Below are 8,118 nucleotides of genomic sequence, written 5' to 3' on the forward strand. Positions count from 1 at the left end.
TAGCCTCATGGTGTCTTCGAGAATGTTTTTCACTACTACAAGGAGGTTCTTTTGAACTATTGTAGAAATTGATCAATCCCCTTAAAAGTGAGATAGAAAATTTATTTTTTGAATTTTTCAATATACAAGGTTGGCGTCTTCACAAAAGTTTTAGAAAATGTTGTTTGAAGCAATTTTATGGAAGACGCCATGTTTGTAACTCCGTTACTTTTCAATATACGTTACGTTTTCTATAATCAGCCCCTTGAAAAGGGTTTTATCGCAATAACTTTCTAATAAATGATTCTACATTTTTCTCATGTTCTACAAAGTTATAGATAATGATAAAATACACAAATTTGCCGAATATGACATCCCGCTAATTTCAAAAATAAAATAGTTGTAACTGTTTTTATCGAGTCGTATTTTATCCTATGTTATTCGCAATGGGGATTTTTACGGGTGGCTTATTGGGCCTACGCCAACACTCCTGTCTCGCCTGAGGGCCATCGTGCCAGTTCTGTTTAACGTCCCAACCAACACTGGGACGACCACGCTGATGGGGCTACCACCTTGGATCTAGCTGGGCGTGGTGCAGCGTTTCTTACTCAGCCGCTGGATGCCAGAACAGACGCTGTTTGAGCCGCACCTCCTTGGTGAACAGACACTCGGAACGTACCTCCTCAATCTAGCTGAAGTCAGAAGGACAACAGTGCCCAGGCTGCACTACCAGCTAAGCACACAACTCTTAGCTGGTGGTCTTTGTCATCGCTTGACCCGTGGAAGCATGAGGTAGGAACTTGTGAGGACCAGAGCTATATTGGACGCTCTCCTTATCGTCTCACCGTTTTGCAGCCTCTTGGCGTATGATACAATCGATCGAGAACAGCTATGGCAGGTTATGCACGACTACGGATTCCCGGATAAAGTGATACGGTTGATCAAGGCGACGATGGATCGAGTGATGTGCGTAGTTCGAGTATCAGGGACACTCTCGAGTCCCTTCGAATCTCGCAGAGGGTTACGGCAAGGTGATGGTCTTTCGTGCTTGCTGTTCAACATTGCTTTGGAGGGTGTAATAAGAAGAGCGGGGATAAACACGAGTGGGACGATTTTCACGAGGTCCGTTCAGCTGCTTGGTTTCGCCGATGATATTGATATTATTGCTCGAAAATTTGAGACGATGGCGGAAACTTACATCCGACTAAAGAGTGAAGCCAGGCGAATCGGATTAGTCATTAATGTGTCGAAGACAAAGTACATGATGGCAAAGGGCTCCAGGGAGGAATCACCGCGCCCGCCACCCCGAATTCATATCGACGGTGATGAAATCGAGGCGGTTGAAGAATTCGTGTACTTGGGCTCACTGGTGACCGCCGACAACGACACCAGCAGAGAAATTCAGAGGCGCATTGTGGCAGGAAATCGTGCTTACTTTGGACTCCGCAGAACTCTACGATCGAACAAAGTTCGCCGTAACACGAAGTTAACCATCTACAAAACGCTGATTAGACCGGTCGTCCTCTATGGGCACGAAACCTGGACCCTACGTGCAGAGGACCAACGCGCCCTTGGAGTTTTCGAACGGAAGGTGTTGCGTACCATCTACGACGAAGTGCAGATGGAAGACGGGACTTGGAGAAGGCGAATGAACCACGAGCTGCATCAGCTGCTAAGAGAACCAACCATCGTCCATACCGCGAAAATCGGGAGGCTACGGTGGGCGGGTCACGTCATCAGGATGTCGGATAGCAACCCGACTAAAATGGTTCTCGAGAGTCATCCGACCGGTACAAGAAGATGTGGAGCGCAGCGAGCTAGGTGGGTCGACCAAGTGGAGGACGATCTGCGGACCCTACGCAGAGTGCGGAACTGGAGACAAACAGCCATGGACCGAGTGGAATGGAGGCGGCTACTATGTACAGCAGAGGCCACCCCGGCCTTAGCCTGACCGGTAAGTATTTCAAGCATATGTAACTTAGCTATAGGCAATCATATGCAAATTTCCTTTTACGCATGTTAAAGTACAAGTACTTCCTCTCTTAGAAAGCCAAAATCATCGAACTGTTGGAGACTGTAAGATTGTTTTGTATGAACTTACAATCATTTATGTTACTTTTATATACTTTTTGCATTATCATTAAAAGTATCTCACCCTTGGGCTAATTTAATACAATTTCCTTAAAAAGATAGGAAATTTTATGAGGAAAACAGAATGGCGTTTTTTCTATCCGTTTTGGAGTTATTCACGATTTACTTTTTGGAGAAATTTGAATTTTTAGGTATATTTTTATATATGTCACATAAGAACTGCCCAAAAACACATGCAAAGTAAAAAAACACGTAAGCTCAACAAGTTTTTGTCTTGATTGTGTTCAGGAATTATGGTGATATCATTAATTGATTTTTAGGTTTTGTTATTCAATCCCTTCATACAGAAATTAACTAGCAAAGATTTCTAAAAAAGCTTGCTCTCTCGTAAAGCTTCCTACTGCCTATTGATTTTTTTTAAAGATATTCTCTACAAAATGTTGAGCCATACTTTCGCGTTTATCTTACTTTACTGTCGATTCTCGCGCGAAGACGTATTAGTCCCGGACCAGTGAAACAGCCCAGAAAACAGTGACAAAGCAAAAAAAAAAGATAAATCCTCCCATCCATCCCAAATTCAAATAGCGGTTACATGGCATACAATAAGACAAGGCAGGCTTTTATGGTAAACAACAGTTTTTTTTACGTAAACATGTGACGTCATTTTTTTATCGTCCTATATGTTGATCAAATTGATAGAGACTATTAGATCGTTATATTTATGCCTTTGAACGATTTGACATAGGGTGACGCTAGAACAAATCGTTTTATCGCTCTAACTTTTTCATTTTAATTTTCTCATCAAAGTCGTCAAGGAACCACTTATAGAGCTTCCAAAAACGCACATTCGTGCGCTGAGAATGTTGCTACGTCATTCCGTTCAAAAGATATGGATGATTTTCTAGAAAAAAATAGGCCGTTTTCAAGTATTTTTTACTTGAATTACAAAAATAACACCTCTCTAATTTTTTGATATGTTTTATAACAATATTTTTTTCTTTTGAATGCTGGAAAATATATTTTTTATCTTTGCCCCAACTCTTAACACGTACGTCCCCAACCCTCATTTCGACGAACATTTCAAAATTCAAATGGCTGGTTCTCAGTCATTTTTCAACGGATTTTAAAATTTTTTGCACCAATCGATCACAGATTCCTTCTAGTTTTAAGAACCGGAGTCAACTTTACGGAAGCGGTCATGGTTCCGGAATTATTCCGGGGAGTCGTGGGGTAACCTCCTTATCGCTCATGGTGGCCTCATTGTAACGTTAGCTAAAACTTCACATGCAGCATACCAATCTTCATGATTTTGCAAAACAGGAACTCTAGAAGGTATTACGAGACTTTCTGGACATATTGGCCACTATCGGAGATACTCCGGGAACTTGGTGCCCCCGGGGAAGTGGCCAGTTCGTGATTTTTTCTGAACCCTATCTTACGACATATCATTCTTCATGATTTTGCAAAAACAGGAACTCTTGAAGATATTTTGAGACTTTCTGGAGATAATGGCCACTATAAGAGGGACTCCGGGAACCTGGTGCCCCAGGGAAGTGGCCAGTTCGTGATTTTTTTTTTCTGAACCCTGTCTTGCGACATATCATTCTTCATGATTTTGCAAAACAAGAACTCGAGAATGCATTTCGAGACTTTCTGGACATATTGGCCCCTATCGGAGATACACCGGGAACCTGATGTCCGCAGGGAAGTGGCCAGTTCGTGATTTTTTCTGAACCCTGTATTACTACATATCATTCTTCATTATTTTGCGGAACAAGAACTTTAGAATGCTTTTCGAGACTTTTGGACATATTGGCCACTATCGGAGATATTCCGGGAACCTGGTGCCCCCGGGAAAGTGGCCAGTTCATGATTTTTTTTTCTAGACCCTGTCTTGCGACACATCATTCTTCATGATTTTGCAAAACATGAACTCTAGAATGCATTTCTAGACTTTCTAGAAATATTGGCCACAATTGAATGTACTGCGGGAACCTGGTACCCCCGGTAAAGTGGCTAGTTCGTGTTTTTTTCCCTGAATACTGGCTTCTGACATATCATTCTTCATGATTTTGCAAAATAAGAACTCTGGGAGATATTTCAAGACTTTCTGGACATATTGGCAACTAACAGAGGTACTCTTTCCGGAACGTGGTTTCCCCTGACCAGTGTTTTTTTCTGATAACGTTCGTGCGACATATCACTTCATGATTTTGTAAAACAAAATCTCTTGAGAACATTTCAAGACTTTTGGACTTATAGACCATTATTAGAGATTCTGAGAACCTCGTGCGACATCAATCTTCATGATTTTGCATAACAGAACAATTTGGTCATATTGGTCACTGCCAGAGGTACATCAGCAACCTGATTTCCTTGGGGAAGTAGACTGTTTGATTTTTTTTGAACAAATATAGGGTCAGGGATTCTCGTATGAGTTTCCCGGAAATACGTCCAGGACTTTTTCTTGACGTTTTTATGTGATTCTGAAATGTCTTCTTCTGGTCATTTATGAATTTGAAAAACGAGAATTCTAGAAGACATTTCAAGACTGTCTTGCGACACATTTCATGGGATTATTCTTTGAAACTTTTGGAGATTCCTCTAAAAGTGGTTGTAACGTTGTTCGTCTTTCTGTTAAAATTTCCTTTTTTTTACCTTATATTTTATAGTAAAGTTACAGTTACTGTTATCAAAAAACGTTTCAAAATTAATTGTTGCTATTTTTTAGATGTGCTATAAATTTATAGCATCTTTTGATAATTTTAAGAACCATTGATATATCAGCCGCAAATTTGAAATTTCTAGCCATAAATTTTGAAGCTTTATCAGGATAAAAGCTTGTTAGTAGTAGAACTTAGACATAGATGACCTGTAAATGAAATAATTTCGTCTAATGTTTATATAAAAGTATGCGTTAATATTGAATGTATTGCAAAATGACTAAGCATTTTAGGGCATGACATATTCCTTTTGCGACTACTGTTTCATTCCAAATTAGTCTTGGCTGAAGAGTAGAAGCCAGTTCAGTGATATCTATTATTTCTTTTTTATAATCCAAGGTGTGTAAAAGTTCAAAGTGAATTATTAAAATTATTGAAAAGTTATTAGAAGAATATTTAGTGCAGTAAAGTGAACCGTAATTTATTTAAATGTTTTATTCTATTCTTTTTCAACGAACAATAGTTTGAGTTGTATTCTATCACGAGGAACAGAGGTTCTGCTCTCGTGCATTCTTGTATAGTACAAAAGGTAATTGTTTATTGAATTCCTTTAATTGTAAGAAATTAATCAAAGATTCAAATCGGACAGCAGCGTCCGATTGACGCTTTTTGTACGGGCTTGAAAGCTCTACGGCCTTCGTTGGCCAGCTACGTTCCACGAAGTGCCATTCCGGACCGTGCGGGCCCGCCATTACGGTAGCTAAACGGGAATAGAGGCCATCCGACCTGCCGAGAGTCTTCGAGGGAAGGTTTCATTACGTCACGGTGGTTGAGTAGTCCCACAGGCGAGAACCAGTTGGAGGCACGTTGGCCTTCCGGACGAGAGGAGACGGTAGAGTATCGGACCATCAGCCACAGCCCATTCCCGCAACGTTGTTTCGGCCCCTTACGCACGTGTGCCCCTCCCGGCGACGCTTCTGCCGAGGAGCTCTGGTGATCCCTGGAACAAAAGGTTCGGACACCCGCTGTAGCCGGTACCCCGGCCGCTGGACGTCACGCAGCGTCGACCCACCCCTGACGGTTCGAGCAGCTGCCAGCATCAGCATAAAATCCCTGATCAGGTATGTTGTTAAGCATGGCCATGTCACACACACTACAACACATACACTTTCACGTTACACATAAATGAATCTTTTGAAAAAATGAAGACAATACAAATGAATTCAATCTAAATTACTTTGCGTTTCTCCGTTCATTTTCTACCGAGCCCTGAGGTAACTTTGTCCACCCAGGAAAGTCTTGAGTCACGTGTCTGTTGAGCACGTTTGCGTTATACGTTCACTTTACTGCTTCGGTGCGTTCGCTTCAGGTTAATTCACTTTGAGTTTTGGCAACCTAGTTTCTGCGTTATATACCTAGGTACCGTTCGAGCATTCCTCCCTAGTAGATTGCACTCATGCTGTTAAAAGCTTAGTCGGGCAACTTAATACACGACCAGTGGTCTCTCATCTAGAGAGTGGCGCATAAGCCACTGCGTTTGCGGCATTTCTCATTGGCAGATACGACGGACGGTTACATTGGCGCCCAACGCAAAATTAAAAGGTCCAATTGTTAATAAATTAAAATACTTTGAATTTCTTTAGTTTTAAATTATTTTGAAATTAGTTTTCTTATTTTTTTTCTTTTTTTTTTCTCTTATTTTTACTTAAATCTTGAATTGAATGCTTGACAAGGTCAACACTCTATAAATTATTTAAAGTGAATTACACTTTTTTCCTTGAATTGATATTTTTTTTTTTATTTGCTTTTAGTTTTTTTTTGTTTATTGCCGATTATTTCTTTTTTCGGAATAGCATTGATATTGTTTTCCCTGATTTAATTATTTTTTTTATTGTCTAGTATTAGAATTTGGAATTGATTTGAATTAGAATTAGATTAATCTAAATTAGAATTGTTTAAAAGTAAGGATACTGAATTTATTCTGAAACCGTTTTTTTTTTCATTCTTTCTTTAAATCTGAATTAACCTTATCAAATCTATCTTTGTTTATTTTTTTTTCTTTTTCTATTATTTTTTTTATATTCCTTTTGTTGTTTTGTATTTTAGAATTGAATATAGATTTACATAATTATTACTATTTTTATTTCGTATTTTTTTTGTTTTTATTGAATTTTATTGAATTTTACAACTACAATCCTTTGAAATTTGTAATTGTTATTCATTTTGGATTGTTGGTAGTAGAAAGTTAGTATTTTTGATCGTAGTCAAAATGGTGAGGTTTTATATTTTGCCTAATGCGGACCATTTGACCGAAGATGAATTGAATTTTGAACTTACTCTTAGAAATGTTCAAGTTGCAATAGATGCAAAACTAGAGGAAAAGACAAGAGCATTGAGATACGCATATAAGACGGAGCGAGTAGACCCAAAACTTTACGATACGGGCCTTTCAATAATTGACGAAGCGAAAAATCTTGAAAAAACAATAAAAGCATTAAAGAAATCTTTGAGGGAAACTTTTGATTATGTCATCGTTTCCAGACTCAGACATTATTTAATTAGACTGTCCTCTGCAAGCGCAGCGAATGAAGAAGAAAAAGAGTTGAAAATGGAGTACTGTAAGGAAATAGAAGAAATTATGCGGGCCCACAGGCAACGAGTAACTTATGATCCAGAACACTCAAATGACGAAACAGATCAGGATTTAGGTGAAGGAGCTAAAGCATTGAAAGACTCCTGGAGGAACCCCAACCCGCAAGCATTAGTTCAAACTGCAAATTTAAATCGCAGTATTGTTGAAGGCAAAATCAATAGAAGTAGAACCGGTACGTGGCCAAAAGAGTTGAAAGGAAAAGAGGAAAAAGGTAGAGGTTTCTATTCAGACAAGTCATTACACCACAGTGATGGAACAAAGGAGATCGAAATAGGGAAGAAGCGGGTAGATCCCACACCTTTAAGGAAAAAAGAGAAACATGGAGAAAAGACCAACAACACACCAACACATAAAAACGATGAAAGAAATCATAATACAAGGAGTAAACACAAGAAAGACTATAGAAGAACTAGGTCCACCTATTCTGCAACAGAGGATTCAGACTCCGACGAAAGTGAAAAGACAGAAGATAGCTGGAAGAAGAAAAATGCAAAGACAAGTCGTAGATCGAGAGGGAGGTCTTTTTTGACCTCAACAAGTTCTAGTAGTACAGAGGAAGAGGAGGAACTAGGAAGATGGGGAAGACACCGCGATTCTGCACGAAGATCAGTAACGCCTCCTAGACGTGCCAGAAGTTACCGCGATGACTTGTATCGGTCATCGCGATCAAGAGTCGAAAATGGGGATATTATATTTACTGGAGATTCTAGGTCAATGCAGGTAGAAGATTTT

The 8,118-nt window shown here is 39.5% G+C and overlaps 1 long non-coding RNA gene across 1 annotated transcript; it reads left to right on the forward strand.

Annotated features, from left to right (window-relative positions):
- Nucleotides 1-4,750: 4,750 nt before the first annotated feature.
- On the forward strand, nt 4,751-5,923 carry LOC115258841 (uncharacterized). The gene is made up of 3 exons (XR_009996806.1): nt 4,751-5,132; nt 5,257-5,322; nt 5,383-5,923. It is a non-coding gene; the product is annotated as an uncharacterized LOC115258841 (long non-coding RNA).
- The last annotated feature ends 2,195 nt before the right edge of the window (nt 5,924-8,118 follow it).

Source organism: Aedes albopictus, chromosome 2, assembly GCF_035046485.1.
Source record: "Aedes albopictus strain Foshan chromosome 2, AalbF5, whole genome shotgun sequence".
In the NCBI taxonomy this organism is placed as follows: Eukaryota; Metazoa; Arthropoda; class Insecta; order Diptera; family Culicidae; genus Aedes; species Aedes albopictus.